The sequence below is a fragment of the Salmo salar genome, chromosome 11 (genome assembly GCF_965601325.2).
Source record: "Salmo salar chromosome 11, fSalSal1, whole genome shotgun sequence".
Taxonomy (NCBI): domain Eukaryota; kingdom Metazoa; phylum Chordata; class Actinopteri; order Salmoniformes; family Salmonidae; genus Salmo; species Salmo salar.
This window is the reverse complement of record NC_138301.1, coordinates 60,871,149-60,887,500: the sequence shown is the minus strand read 5'-3', so window position 1 is coordinate 60,887,500 and position 16,352 is coordinate 60,871,149.

Sequence of the window (16,352 nt, the reverse complement as noted above, 5' to 3'; positions counted from 1 at the left end):
ATGTCTCCCTCCCCCCCACCTCACCTCACCCCCTTCATGTCTCCCTCCCTCCCTCCCTCACCTCACCTCACCCCCTTCATGTCTCCCTCCCTCACCTCACCTCACCTCACCCCCTTCATGTCTCCCTCCCTCACCTCACCCGTTTCATGTCTCCCTCCCTCCCTTACCTCACCCAATTCATGTCTCCTGCTCTCCTTCACCTCACCCCTTCATGTCTCCCTCCCTCACCCTCACCCCCTTCATGTCTCCCTCCCTCACCCTCACCCCCTTCATGTCTCCTGCTCTCCTTCACCAAACCCCCTTCATGTCTCCCTCCATTCCACCCTCACCCTCACCCTCACCCCCTTCATGTCTCCCTCCCTTCTGGCTCGGACAAGGCAGAGTCGTGAGAGACTTTTGTTTAATTGATCCTGTTTTCTTCAAAGCCTGTATTAAGTCACTCACCACTCTGGAAATTAAAAGGAGAAAGTGGAAAAAGCTGTAAACCTCTTACAAAGTCAATTGAAGTGTAACACAAAAGAGGCTGGCATTGAATGAAGGTTCCAGTCAGAGAGAGAGAGAGAGTCACAGAACTGACTGACTCTGACTGACTGACTGACTGACTGACTGACTGACTGACTGACTCTGACTGACTGGCTGACTGACTGACTCTGACTGGCTGACTGACTGACTGACTTACTGAGACTGACTGACTGACTGACTCTGACTGACTGACTCTGACTGACTGACTGACTGACTCTGACTGACTGACTGACTGACTCTGACTGACTGACTGGGCAACTTCTGGTCTGGCCTCTGGGGTCTGGCCCTTGTGGGTCCCAAATGGAACATTCCCTATGGGCCCTGGTCAAAATTAGTGCACTATATATAGGGAACAGGGTGCCATAGAGCTCTGGTCAAAAGTAGTGAACTATATAGGGAATAGGGTGCCATAGAGCTCTGGTCAAAAGTGGTGCACTATATAGGGAATAGGGTGCCATAGAGCTCTGGTCAAAAGTAGTGCACTATATAAGGAATAGGGTGCCATAGTGCTCTGGTCAAAAGTAGTGCACTATATAGGGAATAGGGTGCCATAGAGCTCTGGTCAAAAGTAGTGCACTATATAGGGAATAGGGTGCCATTTGGGATGCATGGTGTCTGCCTCTCACCACCACCTAGCTCGCATCCAGTGGTCAACTGTCCAGACATCCAGACAGTCTGAATCTGAGAGAAAGGCTGAGAAAACTCTTCAGTAAAACAAACAAACTTGTTTAAACTCACATTGAAGGAAACTCTTCCTGTGTTATGAACAGCCTCTGGTGCACTGAGTACAGGCTTAGTGTGATACTATACTGTAGTCTCCACTGAGTACAGGCTTAGTGTGATACTGTACTGTAGTCTCCACTGAGTACAGGCTTAGTGTGATACTATACTGTAGTCTCCACTTAGTACAGGCTTATAGTACAGTCTTAGTGTGATACTATACTGTAGTCTCCACTGAGTACAGGCTTAGTGTGATACTATACTGTAGTCTCCACTGAGTACAGTCTTAGTGTGATACTATACTGTAGTCTCCACTGAGTACAGGCTTATAGTACAGTCTTAGTATGATACTATACTGTAGTCTCAACTGAGTACAGGCTTAGTGTGATACTATACTGTAGTCTCCACTTAGTACAGGCTTAGTGTGATACTATACTGTAGTCTCCACTTAGTACAGGCTTATAGTACAGTCTTAGTGTGATACTATACTGTAGTCTCCACTGAGTACAGTCTTAGTGTGATACTATTCTGCGGTAGAGTAGTGGTGTAGTAATGTGCTGTATGTAGTACAGTAATTCCCTTCATCTTGTTTGGACCCCAGGAAGCGTAGCTGCTGACTTTGCAGGAGTTGATGGAGATTTTTAATAAATCCAAATACACCACAAAAAAAATAAAAAAATGATTACAAGTATTGGAAGTAATTCTAGGTGATATTTCCTAGAATTCTGTGTCCATGGAATCTGATTTAGGGTCTATGGAATCCGATTTAGGGTCCATGGAATCTGATTTAGGGTCTATGGAGTCTGATTTAGGGTCTATGGAATCTGATTTAGGGTCTATGGAATCTGATTTAGGGTCTATGGAATCTGATTTAGGGTCCATGGAATCTGATTTAGCGTCTATGGAATCTGATTTAGGGTCTATGGAATCTGATTTAGGGTCTATGGAATCTGACTTAGGTTCTATGGAATCTTATTTATGGTCTATGGAATCTGATTTAGGGTCTATGGAATCTGACTTAGGGTCTATGGAATCTGACTTAGGGTCTATGGAATCTGACTTAGGGTCTATGGAATCTGATTTAGGGTCTATGGAATCTGATTTAGGGTCTATGGAATCCGATTTAGGGTCTATGGAATCTGACTTGGGGTCCATGGAATCTGATTTAGGGTCTATGGAATTTGATTCAGGGTCTATGGAATCTGATTTAGGGTCTATGGAATCTGATTCAGGGTCTATGGAATCTGATTTAGGGTCTATGGAATCTGATTTAGGGTCCACGGAATCTGATTTAGGGTCTATGGAATCTGATTTAGGGTCTATGGAATCTGATTTAGGGTCTATGGAATCTGACTTGAGGTCCATGGAATCTGATTGAAGGTCTATGGAATCTGATTTAGGGTCCATGGAATCTGATTTAGAGTCTATGGAATCTGATTTAGGGTCTATGGAATCTGATTTAGGGTCTATGGAATCTGACTTGGGGTCCATGGAATCTGATTTAGCATCTATGGAATCTGATTTAGGGTCTATGGAATCTGATTTAGGGTCTATGGAATCTGACTTAGGGTCTATGGAATCTGATTTATGGTCTATGGAATCTGATTTAGGGTCTATGGAATCTGACTTAGGGTCTATGGAATCTGACTTAGGGTCTATGGAATCTGATTTAGTGTCTATGGAATCCGATTTAGGGTCCATGGAATCTGATTTAGGGTCTATGGAGTCTGATTTAGGGTCTATGGAATCTGATTTAGGGTCTATGGAATCTGATTTAGGGTCTATGGAATCTGATTTAGGGTCTATGGAATCTGATTTAGCGTCTATGGAATCTGATTTATTGTCTATGGAACTTGATTTAGGGTCTATGGAATCTGACTTAGGGTCTATGGAATCTGACTTAGGGTCTATGGAATCTGACTTAGGGTCTATGGAATTTTATTTAGTGTCTATGGAATCCGATTTAGGGTCTATGGAATCTGATTTAAGGTCCATGGTATCAGATTTATGGTCTATGGAATCTGACTTAGGGTCTATGGAATCTGACTTAGGGTCTATGGAATCTGATTTAGGGTCTATGGAATCTGATTTAGGGTCTATGGAATCTGATTTAGGGTCTATGGAATCTGACTTGGGGTCCATGGAATCTGATTTAGGGTCTATGGAATTTGATTCAGGGTCTATGGAATCTGATTTAGGGTCTATGGAATCTGATTCAGGGTCTATGGAATCTGATTTAGGGTCTATGGAATCTGATTTAGGGTCCACGGAATCTGATTTAGGGTCCATGGAATCTGATTTAGAGTCTATGGAATCTGATTTAGGGTCTATGGAATCTGATTTAGGGTCTATGGAATCTGACTTGGGGTCCATGGAATCTGATTGAACATCTATGGAATCTGATTTAGGGTCTATGGAATCTGATTTAGGGTATATGGAATCTGACTTAGGGTCTATGGAATCTGATTTATGGTCGATGGAATCTGATTTAGGGTCTATGGAATCTGACTTAGGGTCTATGGAATCTGACTTAGGGTCTATGGAATCTGATTTAGTGTCTATGGAATCCGATTTAGGGTCCATGGAATCTGATTTAGGGTCTATGGAATCTGATTTAGGGTCTATGGAATCTGATTTAGGGTCTATGGAATCTGACTTGGGGTCCATGGAATCTGATTTAGCATCTATGGAATCTGATTTAGGGTCTATGGAATCTGATTTAGGGTCTATGGAATCTGACTTAGGGTCTATGGAATCTGATTTATGGTCTATGGAATCTGATTTAGGGTCTATGGAATCTGACTTAGGGTCTATGGAATCTGACTTAGGGTCTATGGAATCTTATTTATGGTCTATGGAATCTGATTTAGGGTCTATGGAATCTGACTTAGGGTCTATGGAATCTGACTTAGGGTCTATGGAATCTGACTTAGGGTCTATGGAATCTGATTTAGGGTCTATGGAATCTGATTTAGGGTCTATGGAATCTGATTTAGGGTCTATGGAATCTGACTTGAGGTCCATGGAATCTGATTGAAGGTCTATGGAATCTGATTTAGGGTCCATGGAATCTGATTTAGAGTCTATGGAATCTGATTTAGGGTCTATGGAATCTGATTTAGGGTCTATGGAATCTGACTTGGGGTCCATGGAATCTGATTTAGCATCTATGGAATCTGATTTAGGGTCTATGGAATCTGATTTAGGGTCTATGGAATCTGACTTAGGGTCTATGGAATCTGATTTATGGTCTATGGAATCTGATTTAGGGTCTATGGAATCTGACTTAGGGTCTATGGAATCTGACTTAGGGTCTATGGAATCTGATTTAGTGTCTATGGAATCCGATTTAGGGTCCATGGAATCTGATTTAGGGTCTATGGAGTCTGATTTAGGGTCTATGGAATCTGATTTAGGGTCTATGGAATCTGATTTAGGGTCTATGGAATCTGATTTAGGGTCTATGGAATCTGATTTAGCGTCTATGGAATCTGATTTAGGGTCTATGGAATCTGATTTAGAGTCTACGGAATCTGACTTAGGGTCTATGGAATCTGATTTATTGTCTATGGAACTTGATTTAGGGTCTATGGAATCTGACTTAGGGTCTATGGAATCTGACTTAGGGTCTATGGAATCTTATTTAGTGTCTATGGAATCCGATTTAGGGTCTATGGAATCTGATTTAAGGTCCATGGAATCAGATTTATGGTCTATGGAATCTGAGTTAGGGTCTATGGAATCTGACTTAGGGTCTATGGAATATGACTTAGGGTCTATGGAATCTGATTTAGGGTCTATGGAATCTGATTTAGGGTCTATGGAATCTGATTTAGGGTCTATGGAATCTGACTTGGGGTCCATGGAATCTGATTTAGGGTCTATGGAATTTGATTCAGGGTCTATGGAATCTGATTTAGGGTCTATGGAATCTGATTCAGGGTCTATGGAATCTGATTTAGGGTCTATGGAATCTGATTTAGGGTCCACGGAATCTGATTTAGGGTCTATGGAATCTGATTTAGGGTCTATGGAATCTGATTTAGGCTCTATGGAATCTGACTTGGGGTCCATGGAATCTGATTTAGCATCTATGGAATCTGATTTAGGGTCTATGGAATCTGATTTAGGGTCTATGGAATCTGACTTAGGGTCTATGGAATCTGATTTATGGTCGATGGAATCTGATTTAGGGTCTATGGAATCTGACTTAGGGTCAATGGAATCTGTCTTAGGGTCTATGGAATCTGATTTAGTGTCTATGGAATCCGATTTAGGGTCCATGGAATCTGATTTAGAGTCTATGGAATCTGACTTAGGGTCTATGGAATCTGATTTATTGTCTATGGAACTTGATTTAGGGTCTATGGAATCTGACTTAGGGTCTATGGAATCTGACTTAGGGTCTATGGAATCTTATTTAGTGTCTATGGAATCCGATTTAGGGTCTATGGAATCTGATTTAAGGTCCATGGAATCAGATTTATGGTCTATGGAATCTGACTTAGGGTCTATGGAATCTGACTTAGGGTCTATGGAATTTGATTTAGGGTCTATGGAATCTGATTTAGGGTCTATGGAATCTGATTTAGGGTCTATGGAATCTGACTTGGGGTCCATGGAATCTGATTTAGGGTCTATGGAATTTGATTCAGGGTCTATGGAATCTGATTTAGGGTCTATGGAATCTGATTCAGGGTCTATGGAATCTGATTTAGGGTCTATGGAATCTGATTTAGGGTCTACGGAATCTGATTTAGGGTCTATGGAATCTGATTTAGGGTCTATGGAATCTGATTTAGGGTCTATGGAATCTGACTTGAGGTCCATGGAATCTGATTGAAGGTCTATGGAATCTGATTTGGGGTCCATGGAATCTGATTTAGAGTCTATGGAATCTGATTTAGGGTCTATGGAATCTGATTTAGGGTCTATGGAATCTGACTTGGGGTCCATGGAATCTGATTTAGCATGTATGGAATCTGATTTAGGGTCTATGGAATCTGATTTAGGGTCTATGGAATCTGACTTAGGGTCTATGGAATCTGATTTATGGTCTATGGAATCTGATTTAGGGTCTATGGAATCTGACTTAGGGTCTATGGAGTCTGACTTAGGGTCTATGGAATCTGATTTAGTGTCTATGGAATCCGATTTAGGGTCCATGGAATCTGATTTAGGGTCTATGGAGTCTGATTTAGGGTCTATGGAATCTGATTTAGGGTCTATGGAATCTGATTTAGGGTCTATGGAACCTGATTTAGGGTCTATGGAATCTGATTTAGCGTCTATGGAATCTGATTTATTGTCTATGGAACTTGATTTAGGGTCTATGGAATCTGACTTAGGGTCTATGGAATCTGACTTAGGGTCTATGGAATCTGACTTAGGGTCTATGGAATCTTATTTAGTGTCTATGGAATCCGATTTAGGGTCTATGGAATCTGATTTAAGGTCCATGGAATCAGATTTATGGTCTATGGAAACTGACTTAGGGTCTATGGAATCTGACTTATGGTCTATGGAATCTGATTTAGGGTCTATGGAATCTGATTTAGGGTCTATGGAATCTGATTTAGGGTCTATGGAATCTGATTTAGGGTCTATGGAATTTGATTCAGGGTCTATGGAATCTGATTTAGGGTCTATGGAATCTGATTCAGGGTCTATGGAATCTGATTTAGGGTCTATGGAATCTGATTTAGGGTCCACGGAATCTGATTTAGGGTCCATGGAATCTGATTTAGAGTCTATGGAATCTGATTTAGAGTCTATCGAATCTGATTTAGGGTCTATGGAATCTGATTTAGGGTCTATGGAATCTGACTTGGGGTCCATGGGAATCTGATTTAACATCTATGGAATCTGATTTAGGGTCTATGGAATCTGATTTAGGGTATATGGAATCTGACTTAGGGTCTAAGGAATCTGATTTATGGTCGATGGAATCTGATTTAGGGTCTATGGAATCTGACTTAGGGTCTATGGAATCTGACTTAGGGTCTATGGAATCTGATTTAGTGTCTATGGAATCCGATTTAGGGTCCATGGAATCTGATTTAGGGTCTATGGAATCTGATTTAGGGTCTATGGAATCTGATTTAGGGTCTATGGAATCTGACTTGGGGTCCATGGAATCTGATTTAGCATCTATGGAATCTGATTTAGGGTCTATGGAATCTGATTTAGGGTCTATGGAATCTGACTTAGGGTCTATGGAATCTGATTTATGGTCTATGGAATCTGATTTAGGGTCTATGGAATCTGACTTAGGGTCTATGGAATCTGACTTAGGGTCTATGGAATCTTATTTATGGTCTATGGAATCTGATTTAGGGTCTATGGAATCTGACTTAGGGTCTATGGAATCTGACTTAGGGTCTATGGAATCTGACTTAGGGTCTATGGAATCTGATTTAGGGTCTATGGAATCTGATTTAGGGTCTATGGAATCTGACTTGGGGTCCATGGAATCTGATTTAGGGTCTATGGAATTTGATTCAGGGTCTATGGAATCTGATTTAGGGTCTATGGAATCTGATTCAGGGTCTATGGAATCTGAATTAGGGTCTATGGAATCTGATTTAGGGTCCACGGAATCTGATTTAGGGTCTATGGAATCTGATTTAGGGTCTATGGAATCTGACTTAGGGTCTATGGAATCTGATTTATGGTCTATGGAATCTGATTTAGGGTCTATGGAATCTGAATTAGGGTCTATGGAATCTGACTTAGGGTCTATGGAATCTGATTTAGTGTCTATGGAATCCGATTTAGGGTCCATGGAATCTGATTTAGGGTCTATGGAGTCTGATTTAGGGTCTATGGAATCTGATTTAGGGTCTATGGAATCTGATTTAGGGTCTATGGAATCTGATTTAGCGTCTATGGAATCAGATTTAGGGTCTATGGAATCTGATTTAGAGTCTACGGAATCTGACTTAGGGTCTATGGAATCTGATTTATTGTCTATGGAACTTGATTTAGGGTCTATGGAATCTGACTTAGGGTCTATGGAATCTGACTTAGGGTCTATGGAATCTTATTTAGTGTCTATGGAATCCGATTTAGGGTCTATGGAATCTGATTTAGGGTCCACGGAATCTGATTTAGGGTCCATGGAATCTGATTTAGAGTCTATGGAATCTGATTTAGAGTCTATCGAATCTGATTTAGGGTCTATGGAATCTGATTTAGGGTCTATGGAATCTGACTTGGGGTCCATGGGAATCTGATTTAACATCTATGGAATCTGATTTAGGGTCTATGGAATCTGATTTAGGGTATATGGAATCTGACTTAGGGTCTAAGGAATCTGATTTATGGTCGATGGAATCTGATTTAGGGTCTATGGAATCTGACTTAGGGTCTATGGAATCTGACTTAGGGTCTATGGAATCTGATTTAGTGTCTATGGAATCCGATTTAGGGTCCATGGAATCTGATTTAGGGTCTATGGAATCTGATTTAGGGTCTATGGAATCTGATTTAGGGTCTATGGAATCTGACTTGGGGTCCATGGAATCTGATTTAGCATCTATGGAATCTGATTTAGGGTCTATGGAATCTGATTTAGGGTCTATGGAATCTGACTTAGGGTCTATGGAATCTGATTTATGGTCTATGGAATCTGATTTAGGGTCTATGGAATCTGACTTAGGGTCTATGGAATCTGACTTAGGGTCTATGGAATCTTATTTATGGTCTATGGAATCTGATTTAGGGTCTATGGAATCTGACTTAGGGTCTATGGAATCTGACTTAGGGTCTATGGAATCTGACTTAGGGTCTATGGAATCTGATTTAGGGTCTATGGAATCTGATTTAGGGTCTATGGAATCTGACTTGGGGTCCATGGAATCTGATTTAGGGTCTATGGAATTTGATTCAGGGTCTATGGAATCTGATTTAGGGTCTATGGAATCTGATTCAGGGTCTATGGAATCTGAATTAGGGTCTATGGAATCTGATTTAGGGTCCACGGAATCTGATTTAGGGTCTATGGAATCTGATTTAGGGTCTATGGAATCTGACTTAGGGTCTATGGAATCTGATTTATGGTCTATGGAATCTGATTTAGGGTCTATGGAATCTGAATTAGGGTCTATGGAATCTGACTTAGGGTCTATGGAATCTGATTTAGTGTCTATGGAATCCGATTTAGGGTCCATGGAATCTGATTTAGGGTCTATGGAGTCTGATTTAGGGTCTATGGAATCTGATTTAGGGTCTATGGAATCTGATTTAGGGTCTATGGAATCTGATTTAGCGTCTATGGAATCAGATTTAGGGTCTATGGAATCTGATTTAGAGTCTACGGAATCTGACTTAGGGTCTATGGAATCTGATTTATTGTCTATGGAACTTGATTTAGGGTCTATGGAATCTGACTTAGGGTCTATGGAATCTGACTTAGGGTCTATGGAATCTTATTTAGTGTCTATGGAATCCGATTTAGGGTCTATGGAATCTGATTTAAGGTCCATGGAATCAGATTTATGGTCTATGGAATCTGAGTTAGGGTCTATGGAATCTGACTTAGGGTCTATGGAATCTTATTTAGTGTCTATGGAATCCGATTTAGGGTCTATGGAATCTGATTTAAGGTCCATGGAATCAGATTTATGGTCTATGGAATCTGACTTAGGGTCTATGGAATCTGACTTAGGGTCTATGGAATCTGATTTAGGGTCTATGGAATCTGATTTAGGGTCTATGGAATCTGATTTAGGGTCTATGGAATCTGACTTGGGGTCCATGGAATCTGATTTAGGGTCTATGGAATTTGATTCAGGGTCTATGGAATCTGATTTAGGGTCTATGGAATCTGATTCAGGGTCTATGGAATCTGATTTAGGGTCTATGGAATCTGATTTAGGGTCCACGGAATCTGATTTAGGGTCCATGGAATCTGATTTAGAGTCTATGGAATCTGATTTAGGGTCTATGGAATCTGATTTAGGGTCTATCGAATCTGACTTGGGGTCCATGGAATCTGATTTAACATCTATGGAATCTGATTTAGGGTCTATGGAATCTGATTTAGGGTCTATGGAATCTGACTTAGGGTCTATGGAATCTGATTTATGGTCTATGGAATCTGATTTAGGGTCTATGGAATCTGACTTAGGGTCTATGGAATCTGACTTAGGGTCTATGGAATCTGATTTAGTGTCTATGGAATCCGATTTAGGGTCCATGGAATCAGATTTACGGTCTATGGAGTCTGATTTAGGGTCTATGGAATCTGATTTAGGGTCTATGGAATCTGATTTAGGGTCTATGGAATCTGATTTAGGGTCTATGGAATCTGATTTAGCGTCTATGGAATCTGATTTAGGGTCTATGGAATCTGATTTAGAGTCTACGGAATTTGACTTAGGGTCTATGGAATCTGATTTATTGTCTATGGAACTTGATTTAGGGTCTATGGAATCTGACTTAGGGTCTATGGAATCTGACTTAGGGTCTATGGAATCTTATTTAGTGTCTATGGAATCCGATTTAGGGTCTATGGAATCTGATTTAGGGTCTATGGAATCTGACTTAGGGTCTATGGAATCTGATTTAGGGTCTATGGAATCTGATTTAGGGTCTATGGAATCTGATTTAGGGTCCATGGAATCAGATTTAGGGTCTATGGAGTCTGACTTGGGGTCCATGGAATCTGATTTAGGGTCTATGGAATTTGATTCAGGGTCTATGGAATCTGATTTAGGGTCTATGGAATCTGATTTAAGGTCCATGGAATCAGATTTATGGTCTATGGAATCTGACTTAGGGTCTATGGAATCTGACTTAGGGTCTATGGAATCTGATTTAGGGTCTATGGAATCTGATTTAGGGTCTATGGAATCTGATTTAGGGTCTATGGAATCTGACTTGGGGTCCATGGAATCTGATTTAGGGTCTATGGAATTTGATTCAGGGTCTATGGAATCTGATTTAGGGTCTATGGAATCTGATTCAGGGTCTATGGAATCTGATTTAGGGTCTATGGAATCTGATTTAGGGTCCACGGAATCTGATTTAGGGTCCATGGAATCTGATTTAGAGTCTATGGAATCTGATTTAGGGTCTATGGAATCTGATTTAGGGTCTATCGAATCTGACTTGGGGTCCATGGAATCTGATTTAACATCTATGGAATCTGATTTAGGGTCTATGGAATCTGATTTAGGGTCTATGGAATCTGACTTAGGGTCTATGGAATCTGATTTATGGTCTATGGAATCTGATTTAGGGTCTATGGAATCTGACTTAGGGTCTATGGAATCTGACTTAGGGTCTATGGAATCTGATTTAGTGTCTATGGAATCCGATTTAGGGTCCATGGAATCAGATTTACGGTCTATGGAGTCTGATTTAGGGTCTATGGAATCTGATTTAGGGTCTATGGAATCTGATTTAGGGTCTATGGAATCTGATTTAGGGTCTATGGAATCTGATTTAGCGTCTATGGAATCTGATTTAGGGTCTATGGAATCTGATTTAGAGTCTACGGAATTTGACTTAGGGTCTATGGAATCTGATTTATTGTCTATGGAACTTGATTTAGGGTCTATGGAATCTGACTTAGGGTCTATGGAATCTGACTTAGGGTCTATGGAATCTTATTTAGTGTCTATGGAATCCGATTTAGGGTCTATGGAATCTGATTTAGGGTCTATGGAATCTGACTTAGGGTCTATGGAATCTGATTTAGGGTCTATGGAATCTGATTTAGGGTCTATGGAATCTGATTTAGGGTCCATGGAATCAGATTTAGGGTCTATGGAGTCTGACTTGGGGTCCATGGAATCTGATTTAGGGTCTATGGAATTTGATTCAGGGTCTATGGAATCTGATTTAGGGTCTATGGAATCTGATTCAGGGTCTATGAAATCTGATTTAGGGTCTATGGAATCTGATTTAGGGTCCACGGAATCTGATTTAGGGTCTATGGAATCTGATTTAGGGTCTATGGAATCTGATTTAGGGTCTATGGAATCTGACTTGGGGTCCATGGAATCTGATTTAGCATCTATGGAATCTGATTTAGGGTCTATGGAATCTGATTTAGGTCCATGGAATCTGACTTATGGTCTATGGAATCTGACTTAGGGTCTATGGAATCTGATTTAGGGTCTATGGAATCTGACTTAGGGTCTATGGAATCTGACTTAGGGTCTATGGAATCTGATTTAGTGTCTATGGAATCCGATTTAAGGTCCATGGAATCTGATTTAGAGTCTATGGAATCTGACTTAGGGTCTATGGAATCTGATTTATTGTCTATGGAACTTGATTTAGGGTCTATGGAATCTGACTTAGGGTCTATGGAATCTGACTTAGGGTCTATGGAATCTTATTTAGTGTCTATGGAATCCGATTTAGGGTCTATGGAATCTGACTTAGGGTCTATGGAATCAGATTTATGGTCTATGGAATCTGACTTAGGGTCTATGGAATCTGACTTAGGGTCTATGGAATCTGATTTAGGGTCTATGGAATCTGATTTAGGGTCTATGGAATCTGACTTAGGGTCTATGGAATCTGACTTGGGGTCCATGGAATCTGATTTAGGGTCTATGGAATTTGATTCAGGGTCTATGGAATCTGATTTAGGGTCTATGGAATCTGATTCAGGGTCTATGGAATCTGATTTAGGGTCTATGGAATCTGATTTAGGGTTCACGGAATCTGATTTAGGGTCTATGGAATCTGATTTAGGGTCTATGGAATCTGATTTAGGGTCTATGGAATCTGACTTGAGGTCCATGGAATCTGATTGAAGGTCTATGGAATCTGATTTGGGGTCCATGGAATCTGATTTAGAGTCTATGGAATCTGATTTAGGGTCTATGGAATCTGATTTAGGGTCTATGGAATCTGACTTGGGGTCCATGGAATCTGATTTAGCATCTATGGAATCTGATTTAGGGTCTATGGAATCTGATTTAGGGTCTATGGAATCTGACTTAGGGTCTATGGAATCTGATTTATGGTCTATGGAATCTGATTTAGGGTCTATGGAATCTGACTTAGGGTCTATGGAGTCTGACTTAGGGTCTATGGAATCTGATTTAGTGTCTATGGAATCCGATTTAGGGTCCATGGAATCTGATTTAGGGTCTATGGAGTCTGATTTAGGGTCTATGGAATCTGATTTAGGGTCTATGGAATCTGATTTAGGGTCTATGGAACCTGATTTAGGGTCTATGGAATCTGATTTAGCGTCTATGGAATCTGATTTAGGGTCTATGGAATCTGATTTAGAGTCTATGGAATCTGACTTAGGGTCTATGGAATCTGATTTATGGTCTATGGAATCTGATTTAGGGTCTATGGAATCTGACTTAGGGTCTATGGAATCTGAGTTAGGGTCTGTGGAATCTTATTTAGTGTCTATGGAATCCGATTTAGTGTCTATGGAATCTGATTTAAGGTCCATGGAATCAGATTTATGGTCTATGGAATCTGACTTAGGGTCTATGGAATCTGACTTATGGTCTATGGAATCTGACTTAGGGTCTATGGAATCTGATTTAGGGTCTATGGAATCTGATTTAGGGTCTATGGAATCTGATTTAGGATCTATGGAATCTGATTTGGGGTCCATGGAATCTGATTTAGGGTCTATGGAATCTGATTCAGGGTCTATTGAATCTCTTTTAGGGTCTATCGAATCTGATTTAGAGTCTATGGAATCTGATTTAGGGTCTATGGAATCTGATTTAGGGTCTATGGAATCTGACTTGGGGTCCATGGAATCTGATTTAGCATCTATGGAATCTGATTTAGGGTCTATGGAATCTGATTTAGGGTCTATGGAATCTGACTTAGGGTCTATGGAATCTGATTTATGGTCTATGGAATCTGATTTAGGGTCTATGGAATCTGACTTAGGGTCTATGGAATCTGACTTAGGGTCTATGGAATCTGATTTAGTGTCTATGGAATCCGATTTAGGGTCCATGGAATCTGATTTAGGGTCTATGGAGTCTGATTTAGGGTCTATGGAATCTGATTTAGGGTCTATGGAATCTGATTTAGGGTCTATGGAATCTGATTTAGGGTCTATGGAATCTGATTTAGCGTCTATGGAATCTGATTTATTGTCTATGGAACTTGATTTAGGGTCTATGGAATCTGACTTAGGGTCTATGGAATCTGACTTAGGGTCTATGGAATCTTATTTAGTGTCTATGGAATCCGATTTAGGGTCTATGGAATCTGATTTAAGGTCCATGGAATCAGATTTATGGTCTATGGAATCTGACTTAGGGTCTATGGAATCTGACTTAGGGTCTATGGAATCTGATTTAGGGTCTATGGAATCTGATTTAGGGTCTATGGAATCTGATTTAGGGTCTATGGAATCTGACTTGGGGTCCATGGAATCTGATTTAGGGTCTATGGAATTTGATTCAGGGTCTATGGAATCTGATTTAGGGTCTATGGAATCTGATTCAGGGTCTATGGAATCTGATTTAGGGTCTATGGAATCTGATTTAGGGTCCACGGAATCTGATTTAGGGTCTATGGAATCTGATTTAGGGTCTATGGAATCTGATTTAGGGTCTATGGAATCTGACTTGAGGTCCATGGAATCTGATTGAACGTCTATGGAATCTGATTTAGGGTCCATGGAATCTGATTTAGAGTCTATGGAATCTGATTTAGGGTCTATGGAATCTGATTTAGGGTCTATGGAATCTCACTTGGGGTCCATGGAATCTGATTTAACATCTATGGAATCTGATTTAGGGTCTATGGAATCTGATTTAGGGTCTATGGAATCTGACTTGGGGTCCATGGAATCTGATTTAGCATCTATGGAATCTGATTTAGGGTCTATGGAATCTGATTTAGGTCCATGGAATCTGACTTATGGTCTATGGAATCTGACTTAGGGTCTATGGAATCTGATTTAGGGTCTATGGAATCTGACTTAGGGTCTATGGAATCTGACTTAGGGTCTATGGAATCTGATTTAGTGTCTATGGAATCCGATTTAAGGTCCATGGAATCTGATTTAGAGTCTATGGAATCTGACTTAGGGTCTATGGAATCTGATTTATTGTCTATGGAACTTGATTTAGGGTCTATGGAATCTGACTTAGGGTCTATGGAATCTGACTTAGGGTCTATGGAATCTTATTTAGTGTCTATGGAATCCGATTTAGGGTCTATGGAATCTGATTTAAGGTCCATGGAATCAGATTTATGGTCTATGGAATCTGACTTAGGGTCTATGGAATCTGATTTAGGGTCTATGGAATCTGACTTGGGGTCCATGGAATCTGATTTAGGGTCTATGGAATTTGATTCAGGGTCTATGGAATCTGATTTAGGGTCTATGGAATCTGATTCAGGGTCTATGGAATCTGATTTAGGGTCTATGGAATCTGATTTAGGGTCTATGGAATCTGATTTAGGGTCTATGGAATCTGATTTAGCGTCTATGGAATCTGATTTATTGTCTATGGAACTTGATTTAGGGTCTATGGAATCTGACTTAGGGTCTATGGAATCTGACTTAGGGTCTATGGAATCTTATTTAGTGTCTATGGAATCCGATTTAGGGTCTATGGAATCTGATTTAAGGTCCATGGAATCAGATTTATGGTCTATGGAATCTGACTTAGGGTCTATGGAATCTGACTTAGGGTCTATGGAATCTGATTTAGGGTCTATGGAATCTGATTTAGGGTCTATGGAATCTGATTTAGGGTCTATGGAATCTGACTTGGGGTCCATGGAATCTGATTTAGGGTCTATGGAATTTGATTCAGGGTCTATGGAATCTGATTTAGGGTCTATGGAATCTGATTCAGGGTCTATGGAATCTGATTTAGGGTCTATGGAATCTGATTTAGGGTCCACGGAATCTGATTTAGGGTCTATGGAATCTGATTTAGGGTCTATGGAATCTGATTTAGGGTCTATGGAATCTGACTTGAGGTCCATGGAATCTGATTGAACGTCTATGGAATCTGATTTAGGGTCCATGGAATCTGATTTAGAGTCTATGGAATCTGATTTAGGGTCTATGGAATCTGATTTAGGGTCTATGGAATCTCACTTGGGGTCCATGGAATCTGATTTAACATCTATGGAATCTGATT